General features: G+C 33.9%; 1 pseudogene; it reads right to left on the minus strand.

The window, feature by feature from the left end:
• Positions 1–9,197: 9,197 nt before the first annotated feature.
• LOC149561205 (protein SRC2 homolog) lies at positions 9,198–9,743 on the minus strand (annotated as a pseudogene).
• Positions 9,744–15,367: the final 5,624 nt, after the last annotated feature.

Raw genomic sequence — 15,367 nt, forward strand, 5'->3', positions numbered from 1 at the left:
ACTTGCCTCTACCTTATATTCTTCATTATACACATCTTCTATTTTCTTGTAAACTATTTTCCACAATCTTGTGGATTTTGTAACTACTTCTTCAATTTTATTCTGTAATATGTTGAATGCTCTATGCCTGGGAGTGAATCTATTATTATGCCTTTTTACTACATTTTTTACTTGATCTTTAGTCAAATCAGGCAACAATCTAGCTAATGTGGACTACCTTATCTCCTTTTCCATTTGTAAACAAAAATGCCATTTATCCTCTACAATTTTATACAATTATTTTGGCATAGATTCATCTAGTTCTAGAGGTGTGTGCTTATATTCAACCATCATAGCATACACAGATTCCTCTAATTTATTTTTCTCTTCTTTGGTGAGCTTGGAAAAATTTAGGTTCTTTAAACCTTTCAAATCATCATTCCTAATTTTTGAACATAATTTATCAACAGCAGTCTGGGGTTTATGTCTTACCACTTGAAATTGACTGTTGTCCTCTGACTCTGTCTTCTCCTCATCTGTTTTAGGCTGGGGAATAAATTTTCTTTTCTTAGACTCGGCAGCAGTCTTCTTTGAGTCTTTCTTCTTTCCTTTTTCCTCCTCTTGGGCTTTTTGTGTTGCAGCCCTTGTAGTAGGTCTCTTTGGTGCAGGAGCAGCTACTTTCTTCCCTTTGGATTGAGGAGCAGGAGGAGTTTTGGCTTTTCTTTTAACTGGTGCTTCCTCGGCTTCTTCTTCCTCAGCACTTTCCTCTTTATCTTCTCCTAACCCTTGAATCAGACCTTGAGGTTTATCTCCCTCTTCTTCAATGTTTTCCTCTTCTGCTATTCCTTCTTCTTCAACGCCAAATTTTCTCTTAATTTGTTTCACCATTTTCTCTTTCTTCTTTACTGCAGAAGTAGTCTTCAAATTTGTTATCACCCTTGATTTGACAACATCATAGGTTCCAAATTTTTTTGCATTTTTATTAGCTTCTTCTACAAGTAGGGTTTTTATCACTGCAGAAGCTTGATCAATCTCAATTTCATAACCTAGTGGCCTAAGCCATCTTACTCTAGGTATAACTGCTTGTATGTAGGTATAATCTATATCTACAAGAAAAAAAATGTCCTTTTCATATTTCTCAATCAATGATACTGGAATCCTCATTCTTTGTTTCATGGACTTTTTGAAGTCCTCAAAGTAACTAGTCATTTGAGCATCAAAATTTTCATCTATCTGTTCAATGTATCCATTGATTTGTTTAACAATTGTTTTATCTAGACTCCATCTTACCTTACCCATAGAAGGGAATTCTTTCATCAGATAGAAAAATATGCACATCAAAACTAATCCAAATTTGCACTGAGCTCCCTTGCTCTTCCTTATAGCTCCCAAATTTTCATTAATCTGTTGAAACATGAGCTCTGCTAGATCATAAGTGTGATCCTTTTTTATTATCTTGTATGCAACATCAACTGCTATACAAGGTACACTGTTTAACCTACTTGATTGATAAAATTTGTGTGCAATGATTCTCACAGCAAAATCTAGTAGGGGATCTGTGACTGTGTCGATAGTCATTCCTCTATTGTTCCATTTTGCTCCTGTGTTTTTCTCTATTACTTCCCTTTTGTCACTTCGCAAGGTCTTTGGCCGATCTAGGGTTGGAATACCAGTAACCCTATGAACAGTTTTCTTGGTGAATTTTATTGGCCCTGACTCTAAGAAAAAAGCTCCATCATGTATTCTACTCAGAACTATCCGTACCCATTCAGTTTTGAAAACAATAAAAAATTCTAGGGTTTTGGTTAATCCTTTTCTTTCTATTATTGACAACTCATCTTTCAGTCTTTTGTTCTCACATAGTTTTTCATATGCACCATAACAAATTTATCCAAAATTACTGATAATGCACTTGTAGGATCATGCTTGTATGCTACTTCTGCAATGGGCTTAAAATCAGGTTGTTTGACTTCATTGTTGACCAGCTGTATCTCATGACTATCTCTATGCTTAGTGGTTCCTGACCCAGATGCCGTTGTTTTCCAAACTAGGGTTTATGATTTAAACAAGTTTATAAACTCTACGTAGCTCGACACTTAAGTAAAATACCTCAAATCAGTGAAACTTGTTCTGAATCACTGTTGAAATCTTCACAAATGGCTTTTGAGCTAACCTTGATCTTCTCCGCTCTTCTCAGCTTTGCTTCTCATTTGAATGGTGAGAAAAATGATCGAAAATCGAATTTATGTAACCTTCAAAATAGAGTAATTAATGCTTAGTGTGCTGCCAACTATCTACTTAGCACCTGAAGGGTTTCAACATGACTTGGCACCCATTGTGTTTCACTTTGCTTGGCTCCTATTAATATTTCATAGTTCGACATCATCTATCAACTCGGTCATTGTTAGCAACTCAACACTTGAAGACAACTTTGACAGACCTTGCAAAGTTCTCAGTTTTGACTTAGCATCTTTGCTTATGCTGATTTCTTCTTTGCAATTCTTCTTTGTCTTGGGACTGATTTATGATATAACTTGGTTTATCAATCCCACACACTTATTCTTGCTTAATTTGACGAAATGTGATCACTTGACCTATTAGGTGAAGTGATCTCTACACTTGATGTGCTATACTCATCTTTCTTCTTCCATGTCTTATTCATTTCACTTCTAATATATCCAACATCTATCTTTGCCTTTCCATTGCTGAACTCAGAACTTGATGCCTTTAACCTTGTTGGACAATTCCTGCTGACATGACCAATTTTTAAGCAACTGAAACATGTAGTTTGAGTCAACCATCTTTTGTAGTTCCCTTTGAAATGTGTTCTTATGCAGTTTTGTGGTATATGTCCATATTCTTGACAATAGTGACAACTGTACCTGGTGTTGTAATCCCAAAATTCATTGTTTGATGTCTTTGCTGGTTGATTTACTATCCACATAGGCTTTGATCTACATTCAAAAGCTCTATGTCCATACTTTTTGCAATTATAACAATGTCCATCAAATCTTGATGTCTTAGTAGTTTTAGTTCTGCATTCATATGCTTGATGACCTTGCTTCTTACATCTATGACAATGGTTTATGCTTTTAGGTTTATCATGTTGATGGGCATTCTTGCTTCTACATACATTAGATGTATGTCCTTTCTTTCCATAGAAATGACATGTAGGTTTAACATCTTTACCTTTATCACTTCTTTGTTCTGCACTCTTTGATGATTCTCCAACTTTAGTGCTGTTGTATCCAAGTCCTGATGTATCATGGGTTGATCTTGGGGATTTTAGTATTTGCTCAAAATATTTGATGGCTTCACTTGACTTGTTGAGATTCTCTACCACCTCTCTTTCTCTGTTCAATTCATTATGAATTTTCTCATTTTTCATTTTCAAAGTAGAGATCTCAATATCTTTCATATTGAGTTTATGATGAAGGTTCATCATTTGGGCAAGTGTATCCATCTGCATGTTTGAGATCCTTGTCAATTCAGTATATTTTTCTTCAAGTCTGTTTGCAAGATTTTTTTTGTCATTTTCCATCATGACCTTATCATCAACTGCTCTTTTCTTTTGTTCAATAATTTCACATATCATTATGGCCTGTGATTCATGTTCCATCTTGAGAGATCATATCTCCTTTGTTTGAGCTTTGATTTTCTCCATCAGTTCTGCTATTGCTACATCAAACTCTTTAGTGTCTCTGTTGGAAAATATGTTGGTGGTATCAATCTCTTTGTAGTTTATCTCATTTTCGGCTATGGCTAGATCCTTCCTTTTTTTTAATGAATTTCTCAACTTGCTTCTAAATTCCTCCAAGCTATGTAGAGCAAGTTGCACATCTATCACCTGATTTTCAATGATCTTTCCAAGTTTGAAAGCTTCCATCTTTAGATCTTTTCCTCCAAGCTGTTAGGCTTTTCTTTGTGAGAACATGTATAAGCTCTGATACCAATTGTTGGAATATTCAAATATGGAAAGAGTACCTATGAGAGTGGAGCGGGGGGGGTGGTGAATCATAAGTATCACACTTTAGCCAATAAAACTATTAACTGCAAGTAAATTGCATGCATGTAAATACATCAAACAAATATGACACTAAACACATGCATCAACAACTCATAACACTGGAATTTGGTAACCCAAAAACCCTCTAGGAATAAGAAGGTAAAACTGGGGTGGGGAAGATACCCACAAAAATTATTGCAGCAATATTGTTCAACCACTTCTGATGGTCTGCCCTGTTAAAGGCTTTACACTGTATCAATAGTGACTTGGTTAAAGGCTTTACAAACACTTAACATGAAGTGTCACCCTGTTAAAGGATTTTAATCACCTAATTAAAGGGTCTATGAAATAGCTGCTAGGCTAACCTATCACCATAGGATTTACATTCTAATACAATTGCTAGAAAGTATTAGGTATAAAGAACCTAATAGATTACAATCCTTGATTGTTGAATACAAGCACCTTTTTCGCTTTCTCTGATCTTGCTCCTTTTGTGATCTGATAACCCTTGCTTCTAAAAGTAGATTTTCTTGTACACCCTTATATGTCCACTCATATCTATTTACAATGAAATTTTGTCTTCCTTATAAAGACTTCAAAGACTTAGGGTTAGATATTGATCTATGATCCATATTGAATCTCAGTTTCCTGCTCAATACTTGTTTTTTACTGATTGGTTGCATGCCTTTATCATTTTTCTTATTGGTTGCATTTAGATTGCATAGGAAAAATAGAAGATTAAATCTCATCATTAAATCCTTCGAGATTTTCCTTATGTCGGCTAAAAAAACTATTTGCATCATAGTTTGTGCAATTACAAACTCTCATGCTGATATTTTGAGTTACTCGGCTCCTGAGGCATTGCTGATGCTCGACACATGTTGTTTCTTGGATAGCTCGGCACCTAAACAAAACTGTATCACTCAGCACTTTTTAACACTCAACACTTGTTACTCTTGACACTTGTTAATACTCGGCACCTGTTGACACGACACCTGTTGACACTCGACACTTGTTAATACTCAGCACCTGTTGACACTCGACATTGTTACACTCAGCACTTGTTACACTTGGCACTTGTTGACACTCAACACTTGTCACACTCGGCACTTGTTACACTCAAAACTTGTTACACTCGGCACTTGTTACACTCAGCACTTGATATAGCTCAACACTTCATATTACTCGGCACTTACTCTTGATCTTGGTTAAGTGTATTGACACTCAGTTGTAAAATTTATTCTTTAAGATAACACTTTCTACCACTTCAATTTCTTAATTCCCATGCTTTGTCTAGGCATCATCTCCTTGATTAAGTACAACATAGATTCCATGTTGCCTATGGTAGTGAAATCCTTAGGAGTAGGAGTGTTACTCTCCCTAATCTTGAACATGGTATCCTAGAAACTCTTTACCAAGGTCTTTGAATCTTTGTTTCCATATTTGAACTACAAAATTTTGGTAGGATTGATTATCTACATGTTTTTTAGGATTCCTTTATGCATCTTTGTGATCTCATTCTTAGTCACCTGAATCTCTTCTAAGGCAATTTTATATAGAGAGTATTGCCAACTATTGTTACTTTTCAAAATGAAAAGCATGCATTGATCTATAGTCTTCTGGGATTTTCATAGAGGAATTTCATCACACCATATTTTTCTACCTCATGGATTTGGAAAACAACTATCTGACACAGACTTTGATTTTTTTCCTACACATGAATGAGAATTTGGATTTCTTAATGGAGCACCTCTCCCTCTGCATATGTAGTAGTAAATTCCAAGCTGAATTTACATCCTTCCCTCATGAAAAACCCAACCCAATCATTCATCATCTCTAAAAATAGTCTTCCTCTTTGCATCTACTTGATTAACTACTAAATGTTGGAGGAGTTAGGATCAAAAGACTGTGGAAACTAGTTCTGGAAGTTGTCAGTTAGTTTGGTGGAACAACTCATTTCTTCTTTTTAACTATAGAAACACAAGCTCCATCATTAGATGAAAGGGGGATGTTAGAAGTCAAATATTTAGAGAAATAAATAACCTTTGTGGGTTTTGCAATTCACATTTCACTAGGTGACTTCATTCCTTTTTCTCATAACTAATTATCTATGCATGCTGATACAAATCTAGTCCTAAGGCTTAAATCATCCTTCTCAATTATATTCTAGTTAACCTCTAGTTGAATCTATTCATTTATTTCTTCCCAACCTAGTTCAGGGACTTTAGAACTATCTTCAATAAGTCCTTCTAGTTTGAACTTTAGCTTTAGTGAGGTGATCTGAGAAAATGTTAGCATTGAGTGGTCTCTTTTAGTGACCTCCTATTCTCTACTATATTCTTCCCACAAATCTTTGAGGTGAGGAGCTAACTAAAGCTAGTCTTTTATACTAAACACTTATCTTGTAAAATTTTTATTATCAAAACCCCTCCTTCCTTGGTGTAAACATGAATTAAAATTCAATAGGTCACTCCCAATTGCTAGAGAATTAATCATTGTGTTGCAAGATACAAAGTTGAGTTTAATGGGGAAAATAGTCTCCCATATCTCTTCAGGAATAGTGTCTTTAACTATAGAGAACATTTGTCTTCATATTTTGGCTAGGACAAAGAAATCTAGAGGATATCTAGTTAACTTAATTGGTTCTTCCTCGAAACCTCCTATTCTCAAATAGGTGAATCTAGGGAACTGGATTTAGAAATTTCCATAGGTTTGAATTAATCTTTGAGCCTCTAGAGAAATCCTCTACATGGGGGTGTACATTTCCTAGAAAAAACATTATGTATTCTCTAGAAATACTCTAATACTCTATCTTTCCTAAGTAAGGCACATTATTCATATATCATTATGTCTTCACTCCAATGTTCATGAGGGATAGAGGTGACATCACTCACACATGAAAGACAATAAGTTATATAGGAAGACATATATAATTCTTATTTATAGGTTTGTGAGTGCTTAAGTTGATTCCTTAATGAAGATGCTATCAACTTTGCCTAGTCTATAAATTGTTTACTAGTTAAAAAAATGTCTACATAATAAAACATTAATTCTTCAAAAACCAAAACATTAGCCAATCCTTTAGTTCTATCCATAAAAACCATCAAGTCTTGTATATGGGGTTTCATATGATCATTAGTGAGTCTTTATGCAGCCTTGAACCTCCCCTATAAAATGTTTCTATCCACTTTTTGTCCATTTTTTTATGATATTTTGAAGGGTTTTCTCAATATTGAACTAAGGACTAGGTAGGGCTGAAACTAGCAAAGGCATACTCTGGCAACTTTAGGACAGATGAGATAGTTTCTCTAGTAATAGATAGCAAGGTTTCCTCATTTTTATTCAATATGCTCTTAGCTTTTACATCATAATGGTCTATGCAAAATTGGAGTAATTATGGTCTTAGCAATGCAGGAGGGAAGGCAATTGATTTTAGCAGACCACTTTTTATGACCTCCATACATCCTTTAACCTCATCTTGTTCTAAGAATATTTCTTTTAATTTCTCAACCTCAACTCCCATCATAATAGTATTAAAAATTATAGGTTTTTGGCACTCAAGACTAGAGGTATTTCAAAAAAAGTGCATGATGGACTTCATTTTTAACAAAAAAAGAGCTTTCGAAACCGTTTTCCTAAAAGAAAAATGACATTACATAAGTAGAAAGGAAAGATTATTCAACTCTCACCTATAAGCTACCAAAAAACTTTAAAAAATCGCTTTCTTCTCCCACTATTCAATTCTTGATTTACCATAGAATAGGATTAAAGAAAATATAGCATATCAAGTAAATTACCACCAAATGATGAGGTTTTTATGGTGATATTATCATGCGCCAGCACACACACTTCAAAGAGTCATGGTGTTTTTTCAGTAAATGCTCTCTTGAAGGAAAGTGTCCTTGTAGTCATTATTATCTTTTTGGCAACATGATTTTTCCTTCAAATAAAAGATTTGTCTCTTTCCACTTACACTGCCATCTTGTTGCCTATACTAAGTAGTAATGATTTAGAGGGGATGTTTACACCATCATCAAGATGTCATCTCCCATACCTTTGGGCCAATATCTTTTTAAGTACCAATTACATCCTTGAGTGTCAATTCCTAGTGTCAGAACTACTTCAAACTACTTTGAACCTAGGTTCAAAGAAGTTGAAATTGGTTTGGAAGAAAGCCAATGACATACTTGGTAGGTCCCACCTAAAGAAAATATTTAGTACAAAAACATTTGGTTGAACTTCTTTGAACTACTTTGAACTACTTTGAACCAAGATTCAAAGAGGTTCAAAGAGATTCAAAGAGGTTCAAATGACTTTTTTACAAGGATTTCACAATGAGGTTCAACTTTTATGCCTAAGTTAAAAAAACATCTTTGAGGTGGAACAACATATAATTTAAAAGGAAAATTATAGTGAATGAAGAGAAAAAAAGGATTAACCATGTCGAGTGGTGTCATCTAGTACCTGTAGGCTTTACCTAGTACCTTCGAGTGGTGTCACCCAGCCCATTCCACCACAAGCCTTATCGCATCTTGAAGAATTATGATCTTATTAGATTTAAGTTTTTTTCAATTAAAACCTTAACACATTCCCTTGGTATTGTTTATCACCAATATTTATTTATTGTCCTAATATATTCCTTTAGTTGAGCAATTAATTCCCTTTTATTCAATATATATATTCCTTTGGAAAAAACTAATGTTAATCACCTTTTTTATTTAGTTTCATTATTCCCCTTGAATATTAAATTGGATAAATATTTATTTTAATGCAAAGTAACATATATTATTCACACCTTATATAGCTACTGGCATCCTCTAGTGTACTGTGGTCAGTACCTCCACATGGAACCCAATGGGAATAGTGGTATGCTCATGTACTTTGGTGCCGAAACTAGTTCTGTACCTTGATGTAAATCTCCATGCAACCAATGGGAATAGTGCATACATTTTTTAATATCAAATCTCCTTCACATGGGAGCTGATGACAATTATTGGTTAACTGTTGATCTTCCACCTTTGTTTTTCGATCTCCTATAAAGTTGACCCATGTTAATTGCTTCCAAAATTGTTGTGATTTCCATATTATATGCTTCGATCTTTGTAAATATGTTTTAATCTTTGCATTTGTATCGGTTTCATTTTAAAACTTGATACTTCCCTCTCCTTTCGATTCACGTCCTTGATGTCGAGACATTGTATCTCACAGTAGATTATTGCAAATTGAATAGATGAATTAGATGACCATGGTGTTGATATCCATTTGATGCATTTGTTGAGTTCTGGAAGAGAAAAGCTGGGAATTTCATCTGAAACTACGGCCTTGAACTTGGTAGAAAAGCATCAGTTTTGTCAAGAAATTTGAGGGACAAATCAGGAGTTCCTCGAGGCCCCCCGTTCGGCCTTCTAATCTGATAGCTCAAAAAATGGATTGAATCAGGCTTAGCGAAACCCTCCAAAACATTGGCGTAGGGTACCCAAGTGCTTGCCACTCTCATCTTCCTTCCCATCATGCTTTTGCAGTATATTTCTGCTGAGATAGTAGAACCCTTCTACTATAGATAACTCTTGTAGACTATTGTTCGAAACTTATCATTCCACATCGGATAGGTGCCACCCTCTTTATCTATCCTCGTGTAGTTTTGTGTGGTGGAATCACTCCATACAACCACATAACTTCACATTGGCCTTCCAAAAAAATTCATGCATTTTAGATCTTGGGCTGAGATGATCACAATCTCAATTGCAACTTTATCCATTCATTGGTATTTTCTTCAAATATTGTGCATACAAGTTTATCCAAATTATGGAAAACAATAGCCTGTGGAACTTTAAGAAATGTGGAATATAGATTCAAACATTTCATCATGGTAATATATATTGTACAAGCTGCCACCAAAGGGAAATCTCTCATGGGTTTCTTGGCATGTTCAATGAAAGAAAATCATTCAAGCAATAACATTGTTTGTCAAATTCAGATGCACCCATCATTTCTAACTAGATGGCTTCAAAGGAATAGCGATTCGAATATCTTTTTTTTTATTGAGTAACATGGACGAAGGAAAAAAGAAACCTAATTATTAGGTATTTCCACCATCATATTCAAAATGGGTGAGCTGGTCATGACTTCCACAGAACATCCATTTCAGATTTACAAACTTTATTACTTTCACAGCACATTTTCTAATATATCTCCTCGTCCATGTAAATAGTTCTCAAATATTATTCACTCCTGACTGAAGGCTATAATATATCTCCTCGTCCATGTAAACAGTTCTCAAATATTATTCACTCCCGACTAAAGGCTATAATATTCTGAAAATTTTGCCAAAATCTAAAATTATTTCTTTGTTTAATTCTGTAATTTCTTATTTTTGCACAAGCTTCACAAGATGGCAAAATTGATTGCTTTGATACCACTTGTAATGTCCCCTTTTAGGACATTTGATTTAAAACCGTTACAACATATATATTTTCTATTTTTGTCTCTGATGCCCTTTACCAACGTTATCTATTATGTATATATTTAATAGTAAGAGTTACATCTTTTCATAATGATAGTCATATTATATTAATAATATAAGATTACTTATAAAATAATAATATTTTAATTTTATAAATAAATATGATTATAATATAATATAATATTACTTATAATTACTTATGAATATTATTATTTTAATATTAATATTAATATATAATACTTATATATCATTTAAATTATATGTCAAAGTGGGGACATCACAAACTAGGTCTAATATGGGCTCTGATTGGGGACTATGTACATGGAGTGCATAGAGAACATAGAATACTAGGAACAAAAATTGACTAAAATGGAAAGAAAATGAAACAAAAGTTTGAACAGAAAAAGAAAAGGAAACAAAGAATATGTACAAGAGGGAAGGACACATAGGAGTTACAACTTGAGAAATTTAAAGTCATTCCCATTGTAAGTGAAGGGAAAATGACTATCATCTAGATAGCTTAAGTGAAATGAATTTGAATCAATGATCTATGAAATAACAAAGGGGCCTTTCCAAAAAGAATCAAACTTGCCATGAGCTCCATTTCATTCCCTTCTCTAATCCCATAGTAGAACTTTGTCACCTTTCATGAAGTTGCCAGCCCTTGCTTTCATGTCAAAAATTTGTTTGACCCTCATTTGAGGTTTAGTGATGCGATCTACCAAATTATCCCTTTATTCTTCAAGTTTAGTTAGGTACATTACTCTCTTCTCTAAAGAGTGCCAAAAAAATGGATCTTGGATCACTGATTGTAACTTTGTAGCTGACAATTCCAGTAGCAAGGATACTTGTGATCCCACTCTGTAGACTATTTCAAAAGAAGTCATTCTAATAGCTATTTTTTCTATGATTTTGTCAACCCATAATGCCTCATATAGCCTTTTGTTCTAGTTTTGAGCATTATCACTCATTAACTTCTTCATTATTGTGACTAGATTTTTGTTATTGGATTTCACATGTTTATTACCCTGAGGAAAATAATCCAAAGAGTGAGCCAATGATATGCCATATTCTTAAAAAAACATCAAAACTTCTTCAAAGGAGAAATATTCCTTGTCTATAACTATTTTATGAGGGACCCCAAATTTGACAAAGATAAAATTCATCAAGAAATCGTATACTACTTGAGAGTTTTCTTTCTTTGTAGGAATTGCCTCTACCCATTTAGTAAAGTAATCAGTATCCATTAAGATATAAACATGATTAACACTAGATGGAAAGTTTAATGGCCCTATAAAATCTATACCACACTAGGGGAAAGATTCATCTATCACCACGAGTTTTAAAGGTAACACCGTGAGCTGAGAATGGACATTGAGAAGTCTACACTTCTCATGTTTTTGATGTATATGTATGTGTCTTTCGATGTCCCTGGCCAATAAAAATAGTTCCTAAGGATCTTTAAGGTAGTTATCGTAGAATAAAAGTGTCCACCATATACATTGAAATGATATAGCTTCAGTAATTTATCTTGCTACTTGCTATCCTCACACATTAGGACTACTTCATTGATACCCTTTTTGTACAATAACCCTGTCAAATTACATACTTTGTTGCCTTTAACCTAAGGTTACACTTCTCTTTATAACTCAAGTCTTTATGGAACTCACCATAGGTTAGATAGTATACCATATTCGAGAACTAGAGATTAGTCAATCTAACTAGTAAAACTATTGGGATAGCACATGTATCTCGTTGCATTGGTTCTTTGTTTCCTTGTATTAATTTGCACAATCCCTGCCCTCTGACAAAGTTATTTGATTTAATAGTCAAGTCATATTCTTGAATCCTAGCAATCCATAGTGATATTTTATTCACTCTTATTTCTTGATGAGTCAACACACTTTTAACTGCAATCTTTGATACATATACAGTTGAATGAAAATATAAAATGTAATACCTGAATTTCTTTAATGTTTTAACTATACAAATTGCATGTTTCTCCACTTAAGAATAATTTAGCTCATATTTTTTAGAGGTTTACTAATGTAGGCAACAAAATCTTCTTCAAGTCAAGACTAACCAATATTGGAGCATGGGAAATTGCAATCTTGATGCCTTTAAAGACCTTCTTCTCTTCTTCGAGAGATTTAAATGGATTTTTCTCACTCATCATACTTAACATGTGTCTTACCTTCCTTGAGAACTCAAGCACAAACCTTCTCAGGAAATTTATTTGGCTAAATAAAGATTTCATATCACATCTATTCATAGGGAGAGATAGTTGTTGAATTTCTTCAATCCTGTTAGGATTAATTCTTATCGCCTTTTAGAAACAATGTGTCCCAAGAGTTCACCTACTACAAAGAAAACTGATTTCTTAGGGTTTAAGGATATTCCATGCTACCTACACCTATGCAATACCACTTGAAGATCTCTTAAATGATGTTTCCTCCTCTTAGATTAGATGCTCAAGTCATCTAGGTAGATCACAATGATTTTATTCCAAAAATATTTGAAAGAAGAATGTATCAAACTTTGGAATGTTTCTCCTACATTAATCAACCCAAAAGACATTTTTTTGTAAGCATAAGTACCCCATGGGGTGATAAAGGTTTGTGTTAGTCTTCTTGAGGTACACTTATTTGATTAGATTGCAAATAACCATCAAGTATGGCCATGAATTTAGATATGGAAACTGACTGTAGGACATGCTCCATTATTGGGAGTGCATAATTGTCTTTTAGGCTAGCTTGGTTAAGATTCTTAAAATTAACATAATTTCTAATTTTTCCATTCTTCTTCCTTACAGGTATGATATTGGCTATCCAAGTTAAATGATGAATAGGGTAGGTAATTCTGGCCTTCAAGATTTTCTTCACTTCCTTCAGTATGGCTCCAAACACTTTTGGATTGTAATTCTTGAGTTTTTGACAATAGGGAGCCACTCTAGGCTTTAGGGGTATATGATGTTTGAACTCCCCATTCCTAATTTTTTTAATCTTCATACCAATAAGAAAAAGCATCTCTATATTTCACCAGAAGATTTTTCAGATTGTCTGTCTCTCTCACAGAGAGGGTTCTTCTGATTGAGATCCATCTAGGGTTGCTCTCATTACCAATATCAATTTTATCATATTTCTTCAAAAATTCATTTTGGGTTGTATCTTTTTTAATGGTGCTATTTTCTTTCCTTCAAAAAGGGTTTTCAAGAGAAACAAATCCCTTTTGAATTTTTTTCCTTTCAATTGAAATACTTGATTAGATTCACTAAGTTCTTCACCAACTTCTTTATTGTCTTTCTCTAAACCCTTGAAAAAAAGGTTAGTAAAGTTTTGAATACATCCAATAAAGTCCTTCAACTATGAATTAGTGTCAACAACTTTTGAATGATCCACATTATCTGATACACTTGGTCTATAAATAATCTCTAATCTATTATCATTAGTTTTAAATTGGGTGATGTGTTAGGAGCAATGAAGCAGAAACTACCAAAGAGTCAACTCCAAAATTTTGAGACTGAGGGAAAAAAACAATTGAGAAGGCACTAAAAGATTCTAATTCATCCCAAATAAAATTTTTATTATGCTTTAATCTATTATCCTTGATAGAAAATTAGTTTCTTACCTATTTTATGATCAATTCAACATCACCTTTTGCTATCAGCTTCCTTATTCCTCTTCATTTGGCCTCGTATAGTCCCAACATCAAGGCTTCATATTCTATAATGTTATTGGTATTTTTTAAATCTAATTTGAATGAAAAAAATTATAGGCTCTCCTAAGGGAGGAATCAGAACATCTCCAATAGTACTAGATCTTGAGTTGGAATAGTTATCATTGAACTCCATTGGCTACAATTCCTTTGCCTCAGAATCATCAATCACTACCTCACATGGACTATCAAGAAGAATCACATAGTTTCCAAATTGATATTTCTCATATAATATTAGAGCTTTGGGTTTATCTAAAGGTGCCATAGTATTTTTTTCCAGTTCAAATTCTCATTTTATCTTCTTTCTTCCCATAGGGATCAATGCTTCAAACTTATCCATTTTAATTTCTCCTCCCATATCTTTGCAAAAGGTTATGCTCAGTAGCATTCCATATCTAGTATGGATATCAGCCACCAAAATTGTCAATTTTAATCTCTTTTCCAAACATACAATGAGGACATCTTGCACATCTCTAACTTGTCCCATGAGTGGCACTTGCTTTCCATCCATGGAGTAACATCACCCAAAGGTTTTTGTAAGAGGGAGGTCAAGGGCTTTAGCAATAGGGGAAGGCATAATATTATCAAAGGCTCTTGAATCAATGATATAGTTACTAAGACTTTTCCTATTTAATAGCACAGAGATGTAAAAAAAGGTTAGGCTTCTTTTCTTCTATTTCTCTTTCCACAAGATGGGTACAAGGTCCAACATTAGGCTCTTGTGGTGTTCCTTCTAATATAAAAGTGGGTTTTTAGGAGGCCATTGGGACTTTAGTTGTATTAAGTTCAATGAATTTATCATTTGAAAGGGGCTCCCTTTCAATATAATAAACCAATTTGTATAGTTATTTGGGATTCATCCTTAGGTATTCAACTGGGGAAATAGAGATGGTGGAAAATTTAGAGAATTCAACAATATCAAAGGCAGAAGAACACTTAGTGGTTGACTCTATTCTAATAGTAAAGTCTGGACTTTTAGTGTTTGGAGGGGAGTCATTATGCATATAATCCTTTCCTTTAGAACTTACACTAACAAAATTAGCACATGTGTTAAATTTTGAACTTCTTTTATTCCAAGTGAGAATATTACATGCAAAGTCTTGCAATGTCACTAAAATATCTCCTCCTCTTTCTATATCAGACTCATACTCCAAGAAATAAGAACTAGAACCTTTATCTTCAGCTCCTTCACCCTCCACTAGGTG

This window comes from Cupressus sempervirens, chromosome 4 (genome assembly GCF_028749045.1).
Source record: "Cupressus sempervirens isolate cs-2001-9-10 chromosome 4, ASM2874904v1, whole genome shotgun sequence".
NCBI lineage: Eukaryota > Viridiplantae > Streptophyta > Pinopsida > Cupressales > Cupressaceae > Cupressus > Cupressus sempervirens.